The sequence below is a fragment of the Oryctolagus cuniculus genome, chromosome 14 (assembly GCF_964237555.1).
Source record: "Oryctolagus cuniculus chromosome 14, mOryCun1.1, whole genome shotgun sequence".
In the NCBI taxonomy this organism is placed as follows: Eukaryota; Metazoa; Chordata; class Mammalia; order Lagomorpha; family Leporidae; genus Oryctolagus; species Oryctolagus cuniculus.
The window spans coordinates 95,200,631-95,227,967 of record NC_091445.1 but is presented as its reverse complement, the minus strand read 5'-3'; the positions used below and the strand labels follow the sequence as shown (position 1 = coordinate 95,227,967).

The 27,337-nt window shown below is 49.9% G+C and overlaps 1 long non-coding RNA gene across 1 annotated transcript in view; it reads right to left on the bottom strand.

Moving 5' to 3' along the window:
- LOC138845213 (uncharacterized) overlaps positions 1 to 27,337 on the bottom strand; it is a 34,629-nt gene continuing 7,292 nt past the window's right edge. The window contains exon 2 of the long non-coding RNA XR_011382098.1: positions 1 to 27,287. This is a non-coding gene — a long non-coding RNA (uncharacterized lncRNA). The remainder of the gene's footprint in view (positions 27,288 to 27,337) is intronic.

The following is a 27,337-nucleotide window of genomic DNA, read 5'->3' as shown; positions in this document are numbered from 1 at the left end:
TTTTTTCACCAAAATAAACCTTTAATTGTATTTTCCATAATTTTAAGTTATTAATTAGTTTTTAACAGATTCAGTGTGAATTGTAGATATAATTCTCAGAACATAACAACATTCTCTTTGTTTTGGATGAATTTTTTAAGTCTACACACACACATACCCATATTTGTGCATATAACTTTATCTAAACATTATTTATATATATACACATATAGTCTCCATCCCTTCACACACACTGAGGCTATCTGCACATCACAACTCTTGTGGATAATGCTGCAATGACCACGGGACGTAGGGATCTCTCAGGAGGCGTATTCATTTTACTTGAAAGTGCACGTTCAGAAGCGGGATTGCTGGGTTGCAAGATAGCTATTTTTTTTTTTATTTTCTGACAGGCAGAGTGGACAGTGAGAGAGAGAGACAGAGAGAAAGGTCTTCCTTTGCCATTGGTTCACCCTCCAATGGCCGCCGCGGCCAGCGTGCTGCGGCTGGCGCACTGCGCTGATCCGATGGCAGGAGCCAGGAGCCAGGTGCTTCTCCTGGTCTCTCATGGGGTGCAGGACCCAAGCACTTGGGCCATCCTCCACTGCACTCCCTGGCCACAGCAGAGAGCTGGCCTGGAAGAGGGGCAACCGGGACAGAATCCGGCGCCCTGACTGGGACTAGAACCTGGTGTGCTGGCGCCGCAAGGCGGAGGATTAGCCTAGTGAGCCGAGGCGCCAGCCAAGATAGCTATGTTTTTAACACTTTGTGGAACTTAATACTCCCTTTCCAAGGCAGCCAGGCCAATATACATTCCCGCCAATAGACGAAGGCTTCCCTTCTGTGCACACCCTCCTCACCAGTACTTGCTGCCTCTTATGGTCTAGACAACTGGGTAGCAGCAGGTGCACTGAGATCGCTCATTGTGATTTTGATTTGTATTCCCTGATGATGAGTGATGTTGAACATTTTTTAATGTACTTATTACTCATTTGTACATTAAAAAATAGAAAACAGCTTCAGAAAAATAGCTGTTTAGGGCCACTGCCCATTTTTTTTAATCAGGTTACATTTTCCATCCACAGTGTAAAACACTTAGAGTTTCAAACAAAGTGTTAGAATTTCACAACTACGGACAAATGAAATGTTGCCAAAGAGTCGCTTTCAAATGAGGCCTTGTTCCCTGCTTGCTGAGAAGAGAAGTATTTGAGATGTTCACACCAAACGAATGGTAAGTTCCCAATCCACTTAACCATCTTCTGCACACCAAAGGAATATATCTGTCCAGTCTCAATTCTAGACTGTTAGCAAAACCAAGAAAGCTCAGTAAAGAAAATTAACCGATACCATTTATTAGTAGAGATACAAACTGTTGGCTACATTGTTCCTTGGTCAAATACAGCAATAAATTCTCAAATGCTCTCACAACCAGACAGCTGTGTTCTTCAGAAATGAAAGCACAGCTCGCTCTTGGGGGAGTGACTTCTGTCTGTTTCTGACATGGGAAAGTCACTACTAACTCAGGTTAACACAACAGTAGATTAAGTAAGAGTTATTACTGGCACTGGGGAGTCATGAAATTAAAATTCCCCAAGTTTAATGTCTATTTCTGATATAAAATGATATTAAATATTGTAATGAATTGCAATAACAAAGTAACAGTTTGACAGTAATAATAGTTTGACAGTATGTTAGGAAATATCTGTACAGTCATCACCATACTTAAGCCTAAGGACTTCAGGTATTTATTCCAGTAGGATGATTTAACTGGATCGTGACTGTATCAGTCCATACTGGGAGGAAAGCAAAAGTAAGTTACAAGTGTTAAACACAAAGAAATAAAATCACTGCCTTTGAAGCATTTGAATCTCTGCTTGAACCAGCAGCCAGGTAAGCAAGCAGGAACTATTTAGAAATCAACCTGGCCTGGAGGGAGGGGCTGGATTCCCCAGTGAGTCACGGGAGAGGCAGAAGAGATGTGAGTCATCGCCAGGAGAGTCGACATTGCCCGGGAATGAGAATCCCAACTCCTCCCACATTCGTCTTCAAAGTGTGAACCTCTAGTGAAATGACGAGTAAGGTTCTATGCCAGTCCCAGAACCATGACCCACCAGGTAATTTCTACAGGAAAGCTGAGAGGCTTACGGTTAGAGAGATTCCTTCCCTACCTTCCATCTCTCTTAGCGAAGCACCAGACTTAGGAATCGGGGAAACGTGAAAAAGGAAATCTCTGGCTTTTCACTTTTATAAAAAGAATGAGTTCTGTTTCTTCTTTTCTTTTGAAGTCAGTTTAACACGAATCTTAAATGCTGTCAAAGAAAAGGATGTAACACAGTCCCTCATATAGATTTGAAAATCACACAAAAATAGTAAATTAAATACAAACTCACTATGAACAATTAAAGGTAGTGCCAGGGAAACAAGCTACCACCATAACAGCTTCAGTGACTGGGATACCTTGATCTTATTAAGAAATAAAAAAGATATCTGATAAATATCAGCCTTTATTTCTTGTTCCTACTTTAAGAAAGCAAGGCACAGAAAGTCTTTTGTTCACATGAAAAGCTGAACACATTAGAATTCCGTTTGGAACACCATAACTAACAGGGGAACAGCAGTGAAATCCTAATTAACTTCAAGAGCAAGAAGAGCAGTAAGTCCTCTTGGCCAAGCCTGCTTCTGAGGTACTCAGCCCATATCATGCAAAAAGAAAGAAGATACACTGTATCTATCAGAAACCCAGCCTCAAGTTGCTCGCCACCGTCACTCAGTGGGCTGTGTGGGGGTCCTGAAGACTCTCACGGTACTTTCGGAAATCAGATAGCTCAATAACGTGTCCAGATGAACAGCGATACGGGCACACCGGTGCATGTGCACACATGAACGAGACCTGGAGAGCTGGTGCACGTGTGGAAGGGGAAGCGCCAGGAGGCCCATAAGCAACACGCAGAGTGCAGGGACCGGGAGGCAGAGAACAGGCCAGGGAGGTCTCAGGGCAGGACTTCCAGGTGAGGTGCAGGAGTCTAAGGGAGATGCTACTCTGCGGGCCCCAACGGTTTCTCACAGCCCTGCAGCGTCAGCACCCACGGCTCCCTGCACCCAGGTGGGCACCCACAGGCTGCTCCCCACTGTTGATTGGCAGGCCATTTCCAGGGACAAGAGCATCCTGGGCAAAACCCCAGCACCTCTCAAGCTTCGGCACCCTGGGGTCACAGGCACCCCATGGGCTGAAAGCCCCCGCCCAGCTCTCTAGCTCCCTGCAGGACTCTATCACATGCATTTCTCTCAACTCCCTTTGTCTCTTCCTCTGATGTTTGCTTCTTGCAAAATATTCTGACCTGTTACAATTATTTAGTTGTTTATTTGTGAGGCAGAGAGCTTGAGAGAGAGCGCCCATCTACTGGTCCATCCCACCAAACGCCTGCCATGGCAGGGTCTGGGCTGAGGCTAAAGCTGGGACCCAGGACCCCCATGGGGATGGCAGGGACTCAATGACTTGAGCCATCACCTGCTGTCTCCCAGCAGCTACACTTGCTGGAAGCTGGGGCCAGGATTCAGAGCTGGTTATCAAACCCAGGCATTCCAATGTGGGATGGAGGCATTTGCTATTTTAACGGCTAAGCCACAGGTCCCACTTCTGCTCGGCTTCAATTCCAGCAAAGCCTGTGCAACATCTGGCCTTAAGTGGTGCTTAAGACACTTCTGGGAACACTCATCCCATGTCAGAGCGGCTGTGTCCGAGTCTCGGATCTGCTCTCCGTCTGCTGATGTGCACCCGGGAAGGCAGCAGCGATGGCTAAGTAGTTGGATCCCTGCTGCTCACATGGGAGACCTGGATTGAGGTCCTGGCTCCTGGCTGTGGCTGGGCTACAGGCATCTGGGAGAGTGAATCAGCAGATACGATCTCTCGCTCTCTCTCCTATTAAATAAAATTTTTTAAATGTTAAGCTTTTCTAAAGCTGACACTCTAACTTCTTTTGTAGGTAGAGTGAAGGTTAGAATCAAGGTGAACATCTCTAATTAGGTCTAAAATACAAGCCTTTCCCGACACTTCTGAAAGGCAGATAAGGAAAACGTACTTGGATGGCACCGCGATCTTATTTATCAGGTTTCTGTACACAATTGTTTGCACATAAGCAAACCGAGGCTTTGTAGATTAGCAAGAACCATCACCTCCCGCCGCCTGTGTGGTGTGTCCAAACCGCTCTTGAAAGCACAGAGACAACATTGTGGAGTGGATCACGTTTTGGTTTTGTTTTAAAGTCCATTAGTGCAAGTCTAGCTGTTCCCTGTGCTTTGACGTTGGCGTAAATGCACTTTGGCTTCTCGAAGGCAAACGTAATCATTAATTTCTGCAGAAGTGGATGTGGCACAGAAGCGCAGGGAACCCTGGCTCCCGGTGGAAGGCGGTGACTGCCAGCGGCAAATGAGACAGCCCCCACCTGGGCACCATCAGAGCTGTGTGCCTGCAGAGGGCCCAGCCTCCGTCTCACTTCTCACATGGAACCGAGCAGTGCGCTCCGCTGTGCAACAGAGCCACACGCCCCCCACCCCTCTGCCACGAGATAAACGTGTGGCAAATCCCGCACATCACCGCCGCGGGTTCCAGGACATCAGCAGGGGAGCTGGGCCGCCTCACTTCCAGCACATGGTCCTGGAGAACCCTGGGCCTCGGAGCTGGGGCATTTCTCCCCAGGAGGAAGACAGCCTGGGACCCCCTGTGTCCCACGTGGTCGAAATTGCCCGTGACGCCTTCCGTGTTGCTTTGTAGCCATCTGCATTGCCTCTGTGAGGTGCTCAGGGATCTGCACCCTGGCCAGACCGCGAGGCCTTGCCTGTCTAAGGGCTGTGCTGGCCGGGCAGCCATAAGGGCCTGTGGCCACCCGACAGGCGCGAGTCACACATGGCGGGCTCTGGGTAGTCAGTGACAATGAAAGCGTCTCCAGGGTCTAGGGCAATTTGTTAAACAGTTGCAGGATTCCCCGGAATTACAAAAACAGTGGTTTTCCAAAGGGCAGAGTGTCGATTTCCTGGGAGCCTCTGGCTGCCAGGGGTCCAGGGAGGTGACCTCAGGTCCCCTCTGGTGAGGAGGCTACCGGCAGGCTGACAGGACCCCATGCACCTGAGCAGGCTGTGCCAGGAACAGTGCGGGAGGGAGGGAGGAGGACCGGGCAGCAGGCCAGAGCGCTCTCGGGCCCATCCGCGGCCCCCTGCCCCCAGGCGCTGCCAGGCCCCGAGCGCCTGTGTGGCTGCTCTGGTCTGAGTGGTGTGGGGAAGGACCCAGCTCACCTGAGCAGTGCCAGCTGCTGGCAGTGTCACCTGGCACCACAACGCCTCCGTCTCTCTCGGGCTCGATTCAAAGTCCCCGTGGCTGCCAGCACACAAAAGCACACACCTCGGCTTTTCCTTCTGTTCCTTCTCCCTCAGAAAGTTCCGGGGCTTTCTCTGAACAAGGAAACGGCACGCACAATGCACCTGGCCACCAATCCCCACGGCCGGTCCCCCTCCTGCAGAACAGCGCTAACTGGCGCAGTCCACCCACCTCCTCCCTCCGACCCCAGCCACCTGCAAGCCTCACTTCAGCCAGTTCTGGACATGAGCCGTGTTTCTGTCCTGAGATAGGACAGGTGCCCTGAGCACCTGAGGACGGTCCTGAGACCAACCCCTCCCCTGTAGCATTTCTCCAATTACGCTTCCTCCCCCGACAAACCCAGTCTCCCATCAAGCCTGTGAGGGGAGGCTTCTGCCTCCTTCCAGAACATTCCGCCAGCTGTTTAGGACTTCTGGTTTGTCAAGAAGCTAACGCCTGCTTGTGTCAGCCGCTGCGTTGTCTATTCTTTGTGTATTTGATTATGCAGACACTTAATAAAAGCGCCTTTTCGCCATTCCTGGGAGTTCTGAACTTCCTGGTGCCTGGTGTGGGTGCTTGGACGTCCCTTCAGCATGGCACCCAGACGCCCGCCTTCACGCCTGCCTCCAATGAAGAAGCCAGGACAGCTCCCGGCCTCAGGCCAGGGGACACATCGCCTCTCCGGGTTTGTTGAAGGAAGAACAAGAAGCCGCTGAACACAATGATGAAGTCCAAAACGAGCAGACAGGCTTAATGGACACTCCCGTGAGATTCTGAAGGCGGAACAGAAATATAACAAACTCCATCCATCAATTTTTTTCCGAAGTGGTCAGAAATTTGGGACTAATCTTTGTCACCCATCCGCAGGTATCTGTGCCCGGGGGGGGGGAGCGTGAAGATTCGCTGCGCTACCTGACCCAGCGGAAGTGACAGAAACTGAAGATTAAACCAGGTTACAGAATAGATCCTTATTTTAGTGAAAATCCTCACTTTGAAAACAAAGTACTCTTCACAGAATTTCACCTGAATGAGAGTGGAGATCCATCTTCAAAGGCCGCTGACATCAAATGGAACTCTGGGAAGGATTTAACAAAACGCTCAAGTTCAAGGTGGAACAGAGCCCACAGGAAGAGGCGGCGGGAGGAGCCAAGCAGCTCCCTGACCCGGTCCAGCATCCACTCAGAGGCAGGCGCAGGTGAGCTGGAGACGTCACCAAGGACAGCGCACGGCCGGGTCCACTACGGGGCTACTCGGTTCCTGAGATGGAGGAGAAGATGGTGATGGCGGGGAAGGACTGGAAGCCACTGGTGACGAAGGCAATGAGGAGGAGATGATGAAGGGAACAAGGAGACGGGATGAAGGAGAAAGTGACTAATAGAAAACACGAATGTAGTCCGCACTTCCGGTCCCTGGCAGCAAGGTGCTGTCTTCTTACTTTTATTTCCACCCCTCTTGAGCTCAGTCTCCCTGCTTTTGAGGTCCCCTTTCTCTACCCTGTGGTTCTCACCTTATGGTCGGGAAAAGACCTTCAGCAGAATTCAATGGGGAAGAATCTCCACCCCATTCTGTGCCAAGTTCATTCTCATCCCGTCTTGTCTCAACAAAAACTGTATGGAGTCAACACCACCGTGTTCCATGGGAAAAAGGAAACCTCTCCCATCACTTCTGGGCAGGAGGGTGTTAGCCCCGTGTCGCAGTGCACAGAATTCTGGCTTTTCCTCCTTTCTCTGCGCATGGGCTCAGGTGTTACACTGTGCCCTGTGAATGTGGGCAGTTAGCATTTACCAACATGTTATCTGCCAAGTGCTCTTGTTTAAAAGGAAAAAAAAAACTTAAAAAATGGGGTTGTAGGAAGTCCCAAAGGGTGGGCTTGAGGTGTCTGGGGGGGCTAGGTGGGCACTGTGACAACATGGCTTCTCCTGTGGCATGTCTGGACTGCGATGTTTAAGGGACAACCGTGCAGTTTAAGATGACAGCTTTAAAAATGAAATTCTCTCCTCATGATGACGTCAGCCTGGCACTCGAAGGGAGAATCAGCAGAACCTTGGGACATTGTTAGGAAGTGAGATTCTCTGTTTATTTTAAATTTCCCTTTTGTTTCACTGGAAAAGAAAGATGAGGCTCAGTTTTAAGCGTTCAAAGTGCACAAGTTGCTTTGCTACAATAAGACTAAATGTGTACACACACACACACAGATTCCTGTGCACTGATTTTAATTTTTGATCAATGAATCGATATTCCTTAAGATGAGTTTTGGGAGCCGGTGCTGTGGTACAGCAGGTTAAAACCCGAGCCTGCAGCACTCACTTCCCATATGGGTGCTGGTTTGAGTCCCGGCTGCTCCACTTCCAGTCCAGCTCTCTGCTGTGGCCTGGGAAAGCAGCAGAAGATGGCCAAAGTCCTTGGGTCCCTGCACCCACGTGGGAGACCTGGAAGAAGCTCCTGGCTCCTGGCTTTGGATCAGCTCTGCTCTGGCCGTTGCAGTCTTCTGAGGAGTGAACCAGTGGATGGAAGACCTCCCTCTCTCTCTCTCTCTGGCTCTACCTCTCTCTGTAACTCTGTCTTTCAAATGAATAAAATAAATCTTAAAAAAAAAAAAAAAGACAGACAGACTAGTTTTGTAACTCGCAGCCAGACCCCCTAACTCAACTCTGGCCATGGCTTTTGTTCCTTTTCATGTTTCCTGATGTCACAACAGGCTCCACACAGGAGGCGGCGCAGCAGACGTCACCGAAGCAGAGCTGAGCTCGCCAGGACGGCACGGCTGGGGTGACTTGGGCCGGTTTTCTAACTTACCCCACAGTTTTCTCTGGAAATTGCTATGAATCAATGACGAGAGTATCAGCCGCTACCTCCGAGGACGGCTTACTCCTGACAACAGCTACGCTTGTCCGTCTCAATGTGTTCTGACCTTTCTATGCTGAAACGGAAAAGCCACAAACATATTAGCGCAGCCACTTGTTTGGATTAATTTTAGACAGCTGGGGACACTCCAACTCCCCTCCCTGAGTATAAATTTCTGTTACTTCCTTTGGAGCCTGCTTTCATTGTTTTCTTGAATTCTTTGTAGAATTGCGATTGCTCTGACTTACATTAGAGTAGACATCTTCCTAAACACGCATCTCTGTGCCGTGTTGCCTCTGCAATACGCCAGGCTTTGCTGCGCGACCGTGAGCGTCAGCGTCTGAGGCTCTTCTTCAAGGTGTGAGCCGAGGCCTGCGTTGGCGTGGGCTGCCGCGGGTCTGTCTGCGGAGCTCACCCTTTTACTTGCCTCCGAACCTTTCAGAACCTGACTACTGAATGGGCTAGGTGGATGGCACTGCCAAGTGCAAACCACGCGGCTGCGGTTTAAACTGGAGGGGGAAATGTTACTGAAGAGGAACACACTCACGCGTGGCCGTGTCCTCCACACCTGCAGGACCCGCCACGCGAGCGTGGGGCGGCCGGCCTCCGGCTCCACCCACGCCTCCACCAAAGCCCCTCACACTTCGCCTGTCTTCATCATGTCCTCCACACCTGCAGGACCTGCCATGGGAGCTCGGGGTGGCCGGCCTCCGGCTCCACCCACGCCTCCACCAAAGCCCCTCACTCTTCGCCTGTCTTCGTCATGGACTCCACACCTGCGGACCCGCCACGGGAGCTCGGGGTGGCCGGCCTCCGGCTCCACCCACGCCTCCACCAAAGCCCCTCACTCTTCGCCTGTCTTCGTCATGGACTCCACACGGTAGCACCTCTGGGGACAATCACTGTTTCCAAAGAAAGCAAGACTTTTCTTCCTCGCCACTCGCCCAGACGCCCGAGCACCAAGAGCTGCTCCTCAAGGCTCCTCACCCGTGTTCACAACAGCATCCTGAGGATGCAATGCGATTGTGTGTTTGCACATGCGTGCACACATGTGTAGACACGGGCACCTCTCTGTGTGCATGTGTATTTGCTCGTCTCTGCATGTGTATGCATGGATTGCGTGTGTGTGTGTGTGCGTGCACTCACTTGCGTGTTAGATCACTCACCCGACCAGGGAGAACCCTTTCTGGGATGTGATCTTTTAGGTCAGGCCTTTCCCAAACTCTGCATCTAATGTCTTCACTCATCCATTCCCCACTGTCTTCAGCCACTCCCCTGTTCTCCTTAACGTCTGTTCCCACAGATGTCCTCCCCACCACGGCGTCCATGCCAGCATGAAGAGTCACTGTGCTGGCAACGACATGGAGAGGGCTGGACACAGGCAGGATCTAGGAGACGTGGACGGCTGGGCAGTGTTTCAATGGACAGTGCCACTTGGCTCCCTCCAGACCAGCCCTGGCCTCTTGCTTGCACCTCCGCTCCTCACAGAGTCAGGTGTGAAGACAGGGTAGACAGTGCTAGCCCTTTCCCCACCTGCTCATGGCCTGCAGACATCAGCCCACCATTGCAAGGAGGAGGAAGAGCCCCAGAGAATGAGCAGTAGCCCCTGGTTTTCTGCATACAAAAGCCAAAAAGGTGGCGACTTGGTGAGTGGGACATTCGTGGAGTAGAAACTTTTAGTGGCTAAACCCAGACCTGCATTTTGGCGTCAGGCGTGCCCTTAATGGCGTTCAGCAGGCGATCATCTTAAATCCCGCGCGTAGAGGGAGCAGTCTACCGATCTCGAGGCCGACAGCCTTGGGAGGCTGAGTCATTCTCAGACATGCTGGGGTGCGCTCCTCTTCGGAATGGCCGTGCGCTGTATGGGAGCTCAGAGGCTGGTTTAATTAAAGTGATCTGAATAGAGTACAGTGTTCCAGATGGCCACAGTAAATAGAACGCAGCTTATGTAATGCTATGCCATCATGGAATATACTGGAATGGCTGTGATTAGCCATTATTACCCACAATAAATCTAAATTTATTTCACTGTTCTTAGGCATTAAGCATTTCTCAACCACTATAAATTAGCTTAGTATTTGAACTCTGCCTTTTGCTGAAGTTTTTCCAATAGAGATAATTAAAGAGCTCCTTTGGCAAAATTAGTTCGCATTATTTCCATTAGGATTAAACATACACATGGGACAGTGCACTCTATGATATTGATGCTGATGGCAGAAATTTTAAAGGGCAAATGTCAATTAAGCATCTTTTCTCTTTACCTTTTTCCTCGCGGCGTGCAGAGGTATCAGCTCTTTATCCCCCTAGTCAAGTGCTATTTGACCATTCCCCAGCTGGGGGAGAACATGGATGTTTTCTGAATTGGAAGACCATGGCTTGGAGAGAGCTCAGTCTTGCACCCACCTTCTCTGAAATTTCTCTCTGAGTCAGGTGGACAGCAGTGGCGGCGCAGGTGTGGGCAGCAGCTGATTACAGGAAGCTCACACTGCGTGTTTGGGGCAGTATTTGAAGCTGACGGCCATTCTGGGTGAAGGTGGACGTCCCTGGGGCCGACATAAACTCTGCAGCGAACTCGGTGATCTACTGACCGAGGCAGCCTTGCAACCCAGAGTGGGGCACACCAAGGCCTAATCTTCTCTCTCCAGGTTGACAATTAGCTCAGTAATGAAGAGGTTTGGTCATGAGCTTTGAGATGGCAATTAGAGAGCTGAGTGTAGACTTGAAGATGCTGAGGTGGAAGAATGTGGAGTGTGGCTGTGTCTAAGTGGGAATCCTCAACAGAGGACCGGGTAAGCTGAGAGCCAGGATGAGGTCACCGTGGTAGGCTGTGCATGGAAAGATGAAGGCAGGAAGAGGAACAGCTTCTATTCCAGAGGACTGGGAAGTTGTGGTCAGTGAGGGGGATGAAGGACACGAGGAAGGGAGACAGAGACAGGAAGTGCTGGCCAGGGCACCAGAGATGAGGGAGACTGATGGGCTTTCTGTGATTCGGGGTGAACTCAGGGGCGGCTGGGTAGAAACACACTGGCCACCAGGAGTGCACCTTGGCGCGGGCGGGTATCTCGGGGGAAGGCCTTAAGCGAGCTGCTGGTCCTCGAACAGCAGGGAAAGTTGGCAGACTCGACGCTTGTCCTCTTGTGGGCCAGCATGCTTCACTCCGCACTGCACTCTGCAATCATTTTTCAAGCTGAAGTGAGCTAACCTGAGGAACTGATTTTTTTTTATGAGCTACCGGGAATTTTTAATCTTAAGTGGCAGAACCCACATCAATTTTGAATTAAATGGCATTAGGAGTAGTGTGGGGTCATTTTTGGAATAAAGCATCCCCCAAATAGAGGCTAAAACCTCGTGCAGCTAAGTAGTGGGTTACAGCACTTGGCCACGACAAGAGGTGCGTGGAGGAGCAGGTGTGAGACACAACGGGCAGTCCTGCTGCACACTGAGGACGATGAACGAAAATGCAGGAAACACGCCTGGAGTGTAACTGTGGTCTTGTGTTGGTAAGAGTCACTGGCCATAAGAAACACGCCCGGAGCGGAACTGTGATCCTGTGTCGGTAAGAGTCATTGGCCATAGAAACACGCCCGGAGAGGAACTGTGGTCTTGTTAAGAGTCCTTGGCCACGTGAAGACACCTTTGTGATGGAAGAGCGGAGCGTGGAGAATCCGTTTGTAGGCAACACTGACGGTGCTTCGGAGTGCTCCATCCGCTTGAGGCAGGAAGGCAACGGCACGTCTCTCCAAGATGGTGGCTCACTGTGCTCCTCCAAGGTGGATGCAGAAGCAGACAAATCGTTTCAGAAGACCAGCTCCATGCAAACAGGTGTTTTTTTCTTGAGAACAGCAACTCTCATGGGCAGTGCTTTCGCTGCTTACATTAGAGGTGAGTATCAAAAGAAAATCACAATCATGAAGTGATTATTCAGAACTTCATATAATAGAAGTATGACTTAAATGTGTGCAGGCGCTGAGCCAGGTCACAGGTATTTTTAGTGGATTTTTTTTTTTTTTTTGCCAGGCAGAGTTAGAAAGTGAGCGAGAGAGACACAGAGAGAGTTATAGACAGTGAGAGACAAAGAAAGGTCTTCGTTCCATGTTTCACTCCCCTAATGGCCGCTACGACTGGCACTGCGCTGATCTGAAGCCAGGAGCCGGGTACTTCCTCCCAGTCTCCCATGCGGGTGCAGGGGCCCAAGCACTTGGGCCATCCTCCACTGCCCTCCCGGGCCACAGCAGAGAGCTGAACTGGAAGAGGAGCAACCTGGACTAGTACCTGGTACCCCAACAGGGACTAGAACCCGGGGTGCCGGCGCCGCAGGCAGAGGATTAGCCAAGTGAGCCAAGGCACCGGCCAGTGGTCTTTATTTCTAAAAGGACACATTAACAGGGATTCACAGCATTGCTCACTGTTAATCACTCAACATGGCAATGTCTTTTACATAATGTATTGTACATACAGCAATGGCACTCACGTGTATCTGTATACAAACACTCACACACGTGTACCCATACTGAGCCGACTTCAGAAATTAATTTGATGGAGTCACTGGCGATGGTGAAAATCCATGCATACGATATTTATATATTGGTATCTATCAACTTAAATAAACGGCACTCCTCTTCGACTCTCAGCTCTCGAGGTATTTAGTGTTCCACCGGAGTCCAGTACGGGCAGGAGTGTGCGTTTTTCTGTGATTTGGGATCGCTGTGTTGGCTCCCCGGTGGCTGCCTCCCTCTCCACCTTTGCCCAGTTGCTCCAAGGGCGCCTTCTCTCCATGGCTGCCTTTGCAGCCCCTTGCAAACGGCATTCTCCTCAGAATCCCACGGCCCATGCCCGCCCAGCTTCCCTGGGGCATCTCAGCACCGTCTAATCCGTGACACGGGCTTTACGGGCGTGCTGGCTCTCTCCTCCAGAAGGGACGTTCTGCGAGAGTGGACTGCTTGGTGTCATTTGTCTTCGTTGCTCTTCACTGTCTCCCGCATCTGGATTCTGATGCTCAGTGAACGTCTGTTGAAGGAATGAAGAGAGGGAGGTGGTGGCTCTCTCGTCATTTGCAGTCTTCTGAGAAGCAGATACCTGTTCCTTCTATCAGTGAACAACTGGGGCTGGCATCGCCTCCTGTCCCACCTGGCTGGGCTCTGGGGACTGGGAAATCAGCAACACACGGTCCCTGCCCTCCCAGATTTTGTGGTCACTGCAGAAATGCTAAAGCAAAAAAGGGTCCCGTGGAACTGTCTTTAATTTTTCTCCATCCCTTTGATTCTTGCAAAGTTCATCTGCCTGCTAATATCGAAGCCATGTGCCTCCAGGAGAGAACCGAAACCTTCGCCAGATGTTCCTGTCAATTTTGGCGGCAATCATATTTTTATCCAATTTGAGCATATTTTTCTTGATTAATACAAGGAGCCCTCAGTAGAGATTCTCAAAATTTACTTAACAGCTGCACCATCTCGTAGTAAGATCAGGAGCAGGTCATACACCCTCTTTCCCACTCACCTCGTGTGTCATTCGGGTTGGGGTTCCAAGCTCTGGACTTTATATCCGTAGCCTCCCTCTCCCTCGTGTGACCTGAATGCGGTCAGCAGTGCACCAAGCGTGAGCAGTGAGGGAACAAAAGCCTCTGTTGATCGCGTGTGGGAGGTGTTGGGTCAGGAGAAGGGATGCAGGCAGTGAGAGAGGCGAGAGAGCAGGCCTTCTACCAACTGTGGCAAGCTGGACTCTCAGTGACTCACAATGCACCTCCTGAGAAGACACCAAAGTGCAAACGGAACTCAGACTCCTGGAGGGAGCTTCAGGGACCTTCTGGTCGAACACTGCTAACCTGAAAATCCAAGGTGCCCCAAAGTTCCAGACTTCTTAAGGACCAACATGATGCAAGAATGTGACCTCATGTATGGTAACAGCCAACATTTGGGTGCATTACAAATACGACATACAAGTTCCTTCAGGCCATATGTAAGGTGTGTATGAAACACAAGGGAATCTCAGGCTTGGACTTGGGTCCCGTGCCCAGGAGATCTCGTTATGTACACACAGATATTCCCCAATCCCAAACCCAAACCACTCCTCATCCCAAGGACTGCAGACAAGGAGACCCAGCTGTCGATACCTGTGTACAGCTATTAAAATAAAATCTCAACCTCCATTATTTAAATTGATATTTGTCTGATTCCAGAGGATGAAACCTTACATTCAACTGATGGCAACGGACTCCTTTTATCAGCAAAACCTGATTCCTTTGTCACCTCTCAGGCACCCAATTCCCTTCCAAGATTAATGGCAAAACAGCTATCGGTTTCCATGTCAGCCTTTTTATTCCACAGCACAGAGGAACTGGGTGAACCTCTAGAAGTTATTTTCAGAAATGACATTGTTGGTATTTAACTCATTCCCCTTTGACTCTCCTGTTCTCTGAGAGCTGGGAGCCTTAGAACAGGGAAGACTCTTAGTAAATTTCCCCTCCATCTCACACATGAAGTGGCTGCATTTTCCCATAAACTTAATGAGGCAAGTTCATGGAAAGGTTATGTGTTCAGCAAAAACCATGCAGGAAAATCGAGAACACATTTAGCATCATTTTTCATTAAAATTTTCATTCTGTCCTGTGTTTTGATTACTGAGTTCTGATTATTGAGTTCCTTGCCAGTAAGTTAAACTCAAATACTATTAGAATGAGGGAAAAAATTAGGAAATAAAAGTTGCTCAGTATGGATGGGTGGAAAAGGGAGTAGGAAAATATACATTTAGTAGCTATTTCTCGTGCAAAAATTCATGAAAATAGTTAAGGTGTGAAGCAATTGTGGTCACTGAAGTAAGAGAGATACATGCGAATAAACCACTGCCCATAGCGTATTATCACACCAAAGAGTAATGGGTGACAACTGCACAGGAAAAAAACAGATCTGTTCACAAGCAAAACTGCTGTAATGCCTGTGTTTTAAGCTTTGTAGCGAATCTGATGAGAAATAATACACAACCACCTACACTGGGAAAGAGAGAGAAAGCAGGACCAGCACAGAGCGTGGAGACCACCACGGGGGCTGGGGGGGAGGCTGCTACCTGCACACCTGACTCTGCTGGAGTCCGAGGGGTGGGGGAGGCCAGGTGCACCACAGCCTGAGCACTGCCCCCAAGGCCCTGATTCTGGAAGAGAGAGAAAAGCACATCCCCCGCCCCGAAGGCAGCACCCTGAGCTCCACCAGGCCGAGTTCTGTGCAGGGGGCCCAGCAAGCCAAGGCTGGCATCAACACTGTGCAGGCCGACGTCAGGTTTCATTTGTTCGGTTCCTAATGCATATATTGATTTTTAAAAGAAAATCAAAAAGTAATCTGGTACATTTTGTAATACTTGGGGGGAGAACCTTAATAATTAAAACAGACACTCAAGTAAAACTAGACCAAGACTGAAGGCTAAAAGCTAGTCTCTGCACTTCACAGGAAACACTTCTAATCACATTTGGGGTTTCTTTTCCTCCAGTCTCCCCAGGCAGGTGTGTGAGGCTGGGCATTGCCTTTGGAGACACAGACATTTGTACCTGGGTCCTCCCCCAGCCTCCTCTCCCATTCTCCATCCTGCGCCTCTTTCATCCCCACTAGGGCAGACCCTGCTACCGGCTCTTGAGGCTGCCTTCAGAGCATCTAGCTCAGCCATGGAACGCCGTGCTTTCTTGGTCTTGGCTACCCCCGATGCCATGGATCACCAGTTCATTTTCCTTTTTGATTACGCTTTTTCTCATTCTTCCTGTGGGAGCGGAATGCCGCGCCACACAAAGATGTGTTCAAGTCCGACCCTCCTGCTCCTGTGACTCTGAACTTACAAATAGCCTCGGTTACTTAACATGTAATTGCGATGAGGTCCTACTTGATTCAGCCTGGTGTCCCTCTGAGAAGGCACACATGGAAGTCACAGGGCAGAGAGGCACAGCATGATCACGGAGCATGTGTGGCAGAGGCTCAGGGTGAGTGCTACAGGGCAGGATCACGGAGCATGAGCTGTGAGGGGTGCAGTGTGACTGCTACAAGGCAAGCCACAGGACGCAGGCGCCGTGAGGAGTCTCAGGATGTGGGGGGTTCTGCCTTGGCGTCCCCTAAAAGGAGCCCATCCACTAGCACCCTGATTTGGGATTCCAGCCTCCAGGACTGTGATACTAACTTCATGTTTGCTGTGGTGGCCACCAGGCACTCACCGCTGGCTCCCAGGGCAGCATCAGGAGCAGGCAGGTGGCCGTCCCCAGTGGTCAGAGACAAATAGAAGGATGGAACTCCAGGACACAGAGGACACAGTGGAGCAAATTCTTTGAAGGGGACAAGAGGAGGATTGCTGTATTCCAGAGATGTGACCAAGTGGGAAAACACTGTCTGTGAAATAGTAACAGAGGAAGAACTTAGAACAGAAAGACAATATTTACTTTTAAAATTGAAAACAGGGGCTGGCACTGTGGCGTAGGGGTAAAGCTGCTGCCTGCAGTGCTGGCATCCCACATGGGCGCTGGTTAAAGTCCCAGCTGCTCCACTTCCGATCCAGCTCTCTGCTATGGCCTGGGAAAGCAGTAGAAGATGCCCCAAGTGCTTGGGCTCCTGCACCCGCGTGGGAGACCTGGAAGAAGCTTCTGGCTCCTGGCTTCAGATCAGCTCAGCTCCGGCTGTTTGTGGCCATCTGGGGAGTGAACCAGCAGATGGAAGACCTCTCTCTGTCTCTACCTCTGCCTCTATGTAACTCTGCCTCTAAAATAAATAAATAAATTTTTAAGAAAATTGAAATAAGTCTAAAATATTATATGTCAGATAGGTCTCCTACAAAATGTTTATTCTTATAATTCAACAACCAGAGGGAAAAAAGGGGGAAAATTAGGATTTCTTTTTCTTGAACTAAAAAAACATACCTTTTCTTAATTCCATATTTTAATTACCCATAGTTAAGGAACACTTTCTGTTATACATAGTGGATTATTTTATAGCTCTATTATAAACGAAAAGTACAATGAATCTGAAACAGGCACTGGTGACAGAGGCATGAAACGAAAGAACATGTCTCATTTCCTTGGAGGCTAAAGCAGATTCTGTTCTTCACATTCGCGCTGTTAAAATACTATCAAATATCGAGCACAGCCCCTTGGTATCTGACAAATTAATTCAAATTGGGATGATCCTGATGACAGTCTCATTGGCCTGAACTTGTAATCGGAACTGTCTCCTGGAATTCTGGTCTCCTGAGCAATGGGCAGCGTGCAGAATCTCGGGGTCTCCCCTCCTCGGATCCCGACTGTCAAGGGCAGTGAGGCCTCCCCTGCCTTGTCTGCATTCTGCTTCTGACTTTGACAGAGATGTGCAGAGGACGAGGCGCGCACTTGTGTGAAATTCTTGGCGCTCCTTAGAAGCAATCTAATTTGCCTACTTGGAAGGTTTACCAGGAGCATAAAGGGAACTTGCACTCCTTGAAGTGTTGTGCGACGCCTGGAAGAAAGGCAGCTTGTCCATGCTGGGACTCTCAATCTATGCATTACTGTGCAGGAGCGCCAAGTTCAAGTGCATCCATCCTTAAGTCAAAGCACTTTCCCTTTAAGATGTGCAGTTTGTCTTCCGATTGTGCCTTATAAATAAGTTAATCCTCTGGTTACTGATATCACTGCATTTTGTTTGAAATAGAGGTGGCAAGGCCAGCTTTGGCTATGGGATTTATAGTACCGATCAAAACCATCTGAAAACAGAAACAGGCAAAAACAGATGCAAATTGTTTGGTGAATTGATTGTCCAAAATGTCATCAGCGTGCCCTGCTGGAGACGCCTCGAGGCGCCCGGGCATCTGCCCTGGCTGTCGGTCCACGCCCAGAAACGCACGGTGTTGCGTGGAGGCAGCTCCCTCCCTGGCTCGCAGGTCACATTGCACATGGCTTCAGTCTGACCCTGAGTCTTTGGCCGCTTGTGAGTCAGACACAGCCGAAGGTCACATCTCTGTTGACCTGTTGCTTCTCTCTTGATCACACAACTCAGAAACATTGTTTTACATATTCATCCTTGTACGGGTGGTCCGAAGTCCTGCCTGACCAATGAGAGTGGCAGGCACTGGCCACCTCCAGTCACCCTGTTGGCTGACTGCTTTGGTCCATGTTGAGCCAGTCCCACCTCCTAAGGTCATTCAGAGGATAGTAGGCCACCCTGACAGAGGTGGGCCCACCTCCTGCCTTCCTGGCCACACCCTTTGGTGGAACCTTGACCTTGGGATCATTCCAGGCAGCAGGCAATCCCACATGTAAATAGGTTTGGGGTTTTCACTATAGAGAAAAGGCCATCAGGGTGGCTATGAGGAGTGGGACAAAGCTGGTAGCAAAAGAGGCTCTTCCTGCCCGTGTGCCACAGAATCAAGACACAGGCCCTGCCCCTCTTCTCCAGCTTGGATCTCGGGAGTCGTCATGTGGTAAACGTGGCAGGGGATGTTCCAGACAGACTCTCAAGACGTTTCCAGGGCAAACTGTGTCACTGGGAGCCAGACACTGCTGTAGTGCATGTGAATCAGAGGGTAAAATACAAAAATAATAGAATACATACACCACCTGTTATGAGCATGGAGAAAAGGTGCCGTATACCTGGCAGGTCCCTTGGTGCTACTCAAAATATTACTAAACAAGGTTTCTATTGAAAAGGACCTTTTATTAATAGGCAGTGCTGTGGATGCACACAAGCTTCAAGTATTTGAAGAAAATTTAAGATAGTCAATCTGGGCGCTACCACTTTGGCAGGGCAGAGAGGCCCTGTGTGTGGCACAGGAGCGGAGTAGGGCTGTCAGGGCTGGCCACAGGCAAGCACGAGCCACAGACCTCAAAACGACTTTCAAAGCCTCCTGGATCAGCATCTCTTTCTTTCCCAGTCCACTTCCATCGCTTTCTTTCTCTTTCAGCTAAATCTTTCTAACGAGCTAACAGAAGGAATCTCCTCCTCTGTCCATCTACTTCTGTCAAGTGGGAGGCTGAGCGGGCGAGCTCAGCCCCGCGCAGCCCTGGCTGGGAGGCACAGCTGAGCTCACCTGGTAGATGTGGCCATGGCGCCCTCGGTTCCAGCCTTCCCAGGGAGAAGCTCAGCGGCTGAGTAACACAGAGGTTAAAGCAGGCGGCACGGAAGGGTGTGACAGATCGTGGGCTACGTCCGCATCTGACGCCTGCCAGCTGAGGAGCGGACAGGTTCCGGAGTCCGTAGGAGCCTTCGCCTTCTCAGCTGAAAGTGGAATCCGGCGTTGTCTGGCTTGCGCAGTTCTGTCAACAGTTACATGAGGAAGGGCATGTGAAACACTCAGCACACACCTAACAGGTTCTAAAGCCCCGGGTCCCCGTCCCGCGTCACAACAGTCTTGTGATACAAAGTTCTCTTTCAAAACCAGTCGCCTGATGCACCTGATACTCTGTCCGGATCTTTTTAGAAGACTTAAAACGCGCTGGAAACAAAGCTGGGGTTCGTTTCCCTCTGTGGACTTGCTGCTTCGGGAGTGGACACGTGGATGTGGAGTGTGGCACTGGCATGACTGCAAGAGAAGCTGCTCACCAAAGAAGGAAGTGCAACGCGGCGTGACTGCCCACCCGCACGAAGCTCTTCCTCCTTCACTTAGAACCACAAGGCTGAAACTTACAAACCTATCGCAGTCTCCTCGCAAGACTATCTGCACCTGTCTCAGCTGTGTTCGCAGTCAACACGGAACACAACAGTAATTAATTCCAGGCTCAGGATCCTGAGTGAGCTCAGATCTTTCCCCTCATCTTGGTATTCTTTCTGGAAGCCGTGTGGTTGTTAATTCAGAAAGCCCTCCTATGAGTCACCAGACTTGATGAGTTTGGGAATAAACCAACAAAGGCATGAAACGCAGAGACTGAAACCCAGGAGCTTTGAGCCAGGAGGTTGATCATTAGCACATAAACCCCCCCTCAAATTTTAGCCATTTCCACATAACCACCCCTCCCACAAATGGACTTCCATCACTATTGTGATTTTTTTCTGTGTGACTTTGGAGATTGGCTGACACCGGCTGGGCTCTGCTGGCTGAACCTTCTGCCGATCAGCTGGGCCTGACATTTCTTTGAGCGGCTGCCCACGTCTGCTGTGCATGTTTACTGCAAGCCTAGGCTGGAGGGGTGGTGAGCACGCCTGGGGTGCTTCTCTGGCAACAGCAGCACTGGCTTGCACGGACTCTGCTAATATCCCATTGAGCAAAGCAAGCGACAAGGCTGGGCACCAAACCAAGTGGGGCCTATTCCCCATGAGGTCAAACACAAAGGAAACAGCCAGGCTCAGCAGAAATGGAGGCTAGGGAGAAGAAGAAGAGGGACTGTGTCTGAATCATGGAGTCTGCCACAGTGCCGGCGTCGGCTAACCTGCTCAAATGCTAAGCCTTGTCAGCCTCCTGCAATCGGAAATGCATGGGAATCTAAACCAAAGGGCTCCTTTCAGGAGGAAGAACGTGGTAAATTTAGCCTATAACCGTTCTCCTTTGGTGTGTGTGTGTGTATGACATTCCGAATTCTATTTTTAGAACATAAAAAAGCTATAATTACATATGAGCCCTATTTTTCCCAGTTATATTCCTAACTCTTTTTATTGAATTTTTTTTTATTTGAAGAGAATGTTCAATGGACTTGAGTTTTAAATAGGAGATTAAGTTCTTTCATAGTTAAATGTTGAGGCAAATTCATTTGAATCTTGATTGAGACATTCTGAAGGAGCTGGGGAGTTGTGGACCACAAGGTTGGATTAATGTAAATTGATTTGTCCAAGGTTATTTGTTTAGATAATGGAGGTAATAGAAGGAGGGCCCGAGGTCTCGGAGCTGAGCTCTGAGACGGGCCATCCTGTCATCCTTTTCAAAGCAAGTTCACATCAGGGCAGACTCCATTTAGGCCGGGGAAATTCAATTAGGATCATTCTGTGGACTGAAGACTCCCAGTGGGCATTGGGGGAAGAATATGGAGAGCGTGTTGTCTTAACAAAATGCATGCTAACAAATGGCTCTTCTGGCCTGTCTCGGCTCTCTCCTGCCTGTGTGTTCCCAGTACATTACTATCACACTGAGAAGCAAAGTGAGTCACACTTTTATCATCTATGTTTTTTCTTATTTCTTTGCGTACATCTTTTCCCACTTAGGAAAAACAATGAGTTAATTTTCATGTGGGTCCCTTTGAGCAACTCTTAGCATATGGACAGGTATTTTACGGGTTCAGGTGTGGGTCGGATCCTGTTGTCCCAGTCCTGATGATGCACTCAGAGGTCTCTGTTCATCCCATGCCTCTTACATAAGGAACAGTGAACACTAGGGTGTCCACACACGCATCTGCCTAAGTTGAAAAAAGACATAATAATGTATTTGTGCATTCCAATAAGGGCGTTTATTTGCAAATGGAAATCAGCTACTTGAAATAATTTCAGGAAGTAGATAAAAGACACAGTAAGCCAGTGAGAGTAAAGATTCTTTTTCCCTCTGTAATCTATGGTTTTAGAGACTACAGAGGCCCCCCCTTCAGAGTAACAAATAGAGTCATTGATTAAAACCTCACAAATAAATAAAGCCTCTAACAAATCGTGTTCTGGAGACTTTTCATTTCGTTACTTTGACTTGCCATAAGTCACAATGAAATAATACTAAGTGACAATCTGGGACGGACGCTGAGGGAAATAAATAACACAGGAGATCCAAAGGCTTTCAGCATGATTATTGAAGCGCCCGGTCCTGCGCTGCGAGACACGAGCGCGCGTGGTTGGAGTGGCTGGGGGTGTGGAGAGCAGCGAAGTGGCCCTGAGGCACGCCTCAGCCTCCATGCTGTGCTCACTCCACATGGGTGCAGGGTGACGCGGCCCTGAGGCACGCCCTAGCCTCTGTGCTGTGCTCACTCCACATGGGTGCAGGGTGATGTGGCCCTCAGGCACGCCCTAGCCTCCATGCTGTGCTCAGTCCACATGGGCGCAGGGTGCAGTGGCCCTGAGGCACGCCCTAGCCTCCCTGCTCAGTCCACATGGGTGCAGGGTGACGTGGCCCTGAGGCACGCCCTAGCCTCTGTGCTGTGCTCAGTCCACATGGGTGCAGTGGCCCTGAGGCACGCCCTAGCCTCTGTGCTGTGCTCACTCCACATGGGTGCAGTGGCCCTGAGGCACACCCTAGCCTCCATGCTGTGCTCAGTCCACATGGGCGCAGGGTGCAGTGGCCCTGAGGCACACCCTAGCCTCCATGCTGTGCTCACTCCACATGGGTGCAGGGTGACGTGGCCCTGAGGCACGCCCTAGCCTCTGTGCTGTGCTCAGTCCACATGGGTGCAGGGTGACACGGCCCTGAGGCACGCCCTAGCCTCCCTGCTCACTCCACATGGGTGCAGGTGTCCTCTCCTGGGCACTGCTAGCTTCATTCAGGCCAGTCAAGACCCACTCTCCCATCACAATGGGCGCCTAGGCCAGAGTCCACCACCCATCTACGTATCTGTAAACACTACCTGGGATTAGAGGCGTGAGAGCCAACACAATAGAATTAGAGAGGTACAAGAATGCCTGGCACCCTCACTGATGACACACCCAGCGGCACCCTGGTCAAGTCTGCTAGAAGCTTTCCTCGCCCCAGTTTTCTCTTCTTTGACCTGTGTGGTAGGGAGGTGGTGACTTACGATTCTCAGGCTCCAGAACAGAGCAGACGTCTGGCTTCTGGTTAAGACACAACTATGCCACATCAAAATGCCTGCGTTCGGGTCCTGTCTCCGACTCCCGACTCCAGCTTCCCACTAATGTGCACCCTGCTAGGCAGCAGGCGATGGCTCAGTTGAGTGCCTGCAACCCGTGTGGGAGAGCGTCCTCGACTTCCTGGCTCCAGCACCCAGCACAGCCTTGGCAGTTGCTTGGGAATGAACCAGAAGATGGGAACTCTCTCTCTTTCTGCCTCTCGAAAATAAAACAAACGACTGCACAAAGAAATGGCCATATTTTCACCCCAAAAACAAACTTACTCCCTGGTCTCTGATCAAATGGTGTACTCTGCTGCCTGCCACCAAACATAAACGTTCATTGATCCCACGTGCACACTGGTAGCATGGAACCGCCTGGCTTCCCTGGCCAGAATGTGCGCTGGTCTGCTCTTCGGGCACGTCTGTGCTGGCAGCGGCTGTCTGGGTTCTGCCCGACTCAGCCAGGCACTCTGCACAGACCGTGCACTCCCTGCCACTCATGTGTGTGCACCTGTGTGGCCACACATGTCCCACCGGAGTCCTGCACGCAGCCTTTGCTGCCCAACACGTGTGGTTGTGCTGCAATGTCCTGGAAGCCCCACTGCTGCTCTCCATGGCACCTGGGAGAAGGAATTTGGCAGGCCTGCTGTCTCTCGGCATCCCCGAGATACTGCCCCAGCACTACCGACAAAGCATCACGAATGATGAGAATGTTATGAAGGCGCAGGGGGAACGAACGGATACTACGTGGGGTGCTGGGTTTCTGGGTTTCGAATCATCCATGTGCATACTATTGCTATGCTCTAGCCGGACAGGACCGGGGGACCCCTTGCCCATGGCCTTTAAGCCTCCATGTCACAGATCCTCCCCTAGCTCTAGAGAAGGGCCTGATCTTGGTCTGCGACCTGTCATTTCAGCTCCCCGGGAGCTAGCCGACTCATTGACAATCAGAGAAATACTCAGCAACATTGTGCCGGGGGGCCAACCAAACAGACAATGGACCCACAGTGGGAGAAGCAGAGAGGAGGATTAAAGGGGGTGCCGAGGCTGTTGGCTTGAGCAGCCGACCGGGTGGTGGAGCCGGTTACCGAGACGGGGAAGGGGGTGAGTCTCTCTTCCTCCACTGGGAGTTCCTCGGGCGGAATTTAACCAGGGTGAGGCTGACAGAAAGGATGTCCACTGGCATTTGATCTAAGTACAGCACAATATGCAGAGCGTGGTGATAGCTCCCAGCAGTGTTCTTCCTGTCTCTGGATCATCTGAGGTGAAGATCTTTCCCTCGTGAGCTGTGCACTCACTCATTCTCCAAAGTCCAGTGCCAAGAGCTGCAGTCAGCCTCGGAGGAAGCGGGAGCAGCCTCCCTCCATGGGCCACAGCAGCCGCACAGACACTAGGAAAGTGCTAGAAGGACAGGCTTTGTGCTGCACACCAGGCAGCATCTGTGCCTGTGTCCTTTTCTCCATGACTCTCCATAGGCATCGACGTAGGGAGAGAATCTATTTCCCCAATTTCCTAGCGCCCCCTAACATCAGCACCACACATAGCAAAGGAGTCACGCAGGTAGAGAGCTCAGCAGTGCCCCCAGGGACTTGCCAGAGCTGACGCGCTCCTCAAGCAACATGGGAGCTGACGTTCAATCCACTGAAGGCGAAATTCTCTGTACGAATGCACGGAGTGCCCGAGCAAGTCTGGATGAAGGAGCCTTCTACAACCCTGAACTTCCCTGTTTCCAAGAGAGCAACCTCACGGACTGTGGCAATCGTAAGAAAGGCAAGATGCATTCCAAGAGCAGGAAGAGACCCTGGCTTCACAGGGCGGCTGGCAGCAGATACCTCAATGTTCAACAGGCTACATGGCCATTGGGGAGGTGGCCAAGAGTGTCTGCTCCATTCCTGAAAGTACTGTAGGATTAGGCCATTTTAAATACCACGTTGCATTAGTGGGTACTCCACAAGCATCCTTTATTGTGTTTATAACGTGGGTATTCGCGTCTCTAGTTTCAAACTGGAGCAGGTCATGTTTGAGTTGTTAGGTGAATGACAGCACAAGCCAGATACAGAAGATGACCATTTTTTTCCACTGTGTTCTTGCAGAAGCAAGTGTGGCACCACCACATGCCTGTAATCTGATGTCATGAAGGAACACATCTGGAGATGTGGGTGCTGCCATCCCACTAATGATTAGTTAATTCCTTGAACCCTCTTTTAGAAGACACATTCATGGGGCTGGAGCTGTGGTGCAGCCAGTAAAGCTTCCACCTGTGGTGCCACCATTACATGAGTGCTGGTTTGAGTCCCGGGTGCTCACTTCTGAACCAGCTCTCTGCTATGGCCTGGAAAAGCATCAGGGGATGGCCCAAGTCCTCAGGCCTCTGCACCTGCGTAGGAGACCCAGAAGAAGCTCCTTGCTCCTGGCTTTGAATCGGCACAGCTCTGGCCATTAGAGCCATTTAGAGTGAACCATGGGTGGAAGACCTCTCTCTCTTCATGCCTCTGCCTCTCTGAAACTCTGCCTTTCAAATAAGTAAATAAAAATAATCTTTAAAAAAAGACACATTCATGGTGGTTTTAAAAGCAATTCACTTGGGGAACAAAACAGTCACAAACAGTATACACACATGCATAAATCTAATAGCCAAATATCATTTGGAATACATACTCATTTTAAGAACTCTCAAGTCCACACTTCACTGTCTTGAATACAATGTATCCAATCAACGATGTTAATGCTTGTGAGCATTAAGTTGAACATGAACACTGGCTGTTCTGTTAAGATGAAAATTAACTCCACTGTACAGATTCTTTGATGTCAGTGCATCACCTCAGAATGGACTTATTGTAAGGTCATTGCTGTCTAGAAACTTAGATCGTTTCCCCCACTAAAGCACCGTGATTGGAGGCCATGATGATGGTTAAGGCACCGCATCCCATCTCTGGGTTTGGGTCCCAGGTCAGATTCTCAATTCCAGCCTCCTTTTAGCCCCTGCCACTTACGTGAAAAACCTGGATGATCACGGCAGGCATTCGGGAAGCCAACCAGCGATGAGAGCTCTCTCTGCCACTCTGTCTCTGCCTCTCAATTAAAAACTAAGTAGCCAGTAACCATTTATCTGAATTGTAGTTAAATAGAATACAATGTTTTTTTTTGTTTTTTGTTTTTTGTTTTTTTTGTTTTTTTTTTTTTGCAATTATGCACTAGCTCTGAAGGCAAGTAAGTTCCCTGCTTTTTCATGCATTGGTCATCACCTCTAGTACAGAACACTCCATGGTGTTTCATAAAACAGTCATTCAGTTTGATCAGTTGTCCCGTATGATACGTCAAACTCTACAGAACAACTTGGGTTGCTTTTGATGACTTTATCTCCAAACTTCGTCTTGAATTGTAAAAAGAAAAAAAAAGTGACTCCATAAAATACTTCATGTTACTTAAAAGATAAAATCCAAAAGCAATTAGAAGATTCTAGACATAAAAAGGCTAGGTCAATTCTACTCCTCATTGATCCTGAGTTTCCCATTTTCCTCTAATTTGCCTGATCAAATCTATTTTTTTAAAAAATCAACTTTCTCCATTTACTGTGGGAGCAGCTGCCAAGGCACTGGTGTGAGGGCAGAGCCGTATCTGCAAGCACAGCCGCCCACCATTCAGATATCCAGGGTTCATTGCCCATCTTTTGGAGACTGACAGGAAGTGACAGAGGTTTTGGGTAACTCAGTTATGAACTAGAGCTGACGCAACCTGTGAGTTTAGCCAGCACGGTCAAGGATTTACTTTAAAATTACTCAACTGCATTTTATTAAGAGAGAGAGAGAGAGAATGGATGAGTGAATATCTCCTTGCTGCCTCCCAGGAGGAGCAGGAGTGGCAAGTGGGAACTGAAAGCAGAGCGAGAACCTGAACGCAGGCCGTCTGACCCGGGACGCAGGCATCCCCAGCGGCAGGTTAACCACCAGGCCAAGCGCCCACCCTCGCCACCGACTCCTGGCTGTCTACTCCATTTCTGGTTCACTGGGTCTCCCGCATGGGGCACTGACTGCTATTACCCAACCCATCCGTCACTCACTATGAGTACACCAAGAGATAAATTCACATGTCAAAGTGCAGGAAAGGGAATTTTTCAGAAAGGAAACAATAGCTAACTTCCTCTGAAGTCGCAGCATGTTACGCTGCAGGAGAGAAGGATCTCCACGTGCTGTGTGCGGCAACTCAGCCAAGACTCAGGCCAGCTGCGTGTGCTAAGTCCCACTGCACTCCCACCTTACAAGAGAGAAAACTGAGGCACACGGGGCTGAGCGTTTGCCCGGATCACGCGATGCTGTGTTGACGGCATGACTGGAACTGTGGTAATTCGGCTCCGGAATCTATTTGCTTTGTCTCTCAAGCACAGATACCAAAAGGATGATGGCATTAAACGGCGATCTCCAGGAAAGGAAGGCCCTGTGAAGCGGAAAATAATGTTCACAACACTCTAAGCTAGGTGCCGGGAG